Source organism: Sinocyclocheilus anshuiensis, unplaced genomic scaffold (genome assembly GCF_001515605.1).
Source record: "Sinocyclocheilus anshuiensis isolate Anshui unplaced genomic scaffold, SAMN03320099.WGS_v1.1 scaffold61, whole genome shotgun sequence".
NCBI lineage: Eukaryota > Metazoa > Chordata > Actinopteri > Cypriniformes > Cyprinidae > Sinocyclocheilus > Sinocyclocheilus anshuiensis.
In genome coordinates, this window is record NW_015536473.1 from 492,946 (window position 1) to 493,672 (window position 727).

At 40.4% G+C, this 727-nt stretch overlaps 1 protein-coding gene across 1 annotated transcript in view; it reads right to left on the reverse strand.

Moving 5' to 3' along the window:
• Positions 1–727, reverse strand: part of LOC107704665 (rap guanine nucleotide exchange factor 5) — a 74,709-nt gene that overhangs the window by 10,298 nt on the left and 63,684 nt on the right. The window lies entirely within an intron of this gene.

Here is a 727-nt window from a genome sequence, read left to right on the forward strand (position 1 = left end):
TTCCTGCTCATGTTTGCTCTGTTTTACTCGTCAAATACAGAAAACCTGCTAAAAAACTGACTTTTGAGGGAGTTTAGGAGATGCTCACCCAGAGCCGATCCTCCCTATACACAAAATACGCAAGCTGCGTAGGGCCCCCGAAACAGTAGGGGCCCCCCTTGCTCTCAAAGATTATTTAATTTTAGTTTCGTTTTTGAATTTGGCCAGCGGTTATGAAAACATGAATGATCATTTATTTTAATGCGGTGCGCTGTCACCCTTTCTACGTAAAAATCAATTTTGATTCTCTCCACTTGAAATGGCTCAAATAGTTCATTATTTTAAAGGGGTCATATGATGCTATTTTAAAGATCATTATTTTGTGTATTTGGTGTAACAGAATATGTTGACATGCTTTAATGTTCAAAAAACACATTATTTTTCAAATACTGTACATTATTGTAGGTCCTCTATGCCCCGCCTCTCTCAAACGCTTCGTTTTCTACAAAGTCCCTCCTTCCGACAAGCGCAGTCTGCTCTGATTGGCCAGCTGACCCAGTGCATTGTGATTGGCCGAACACCGCAAGCACGCGTCGGAAATGTAACGCCCCTTACCATAATCGCAAAATTCATTTTTCAAAATAAATGTAAAGACAGTAAATAATGTCATTAGTTTTACCATCAGTTCAAGCCCGAAAGGAGAACAGACACAGTAATGATGCAGTACACAAGCCGCGGTTAAGACAGC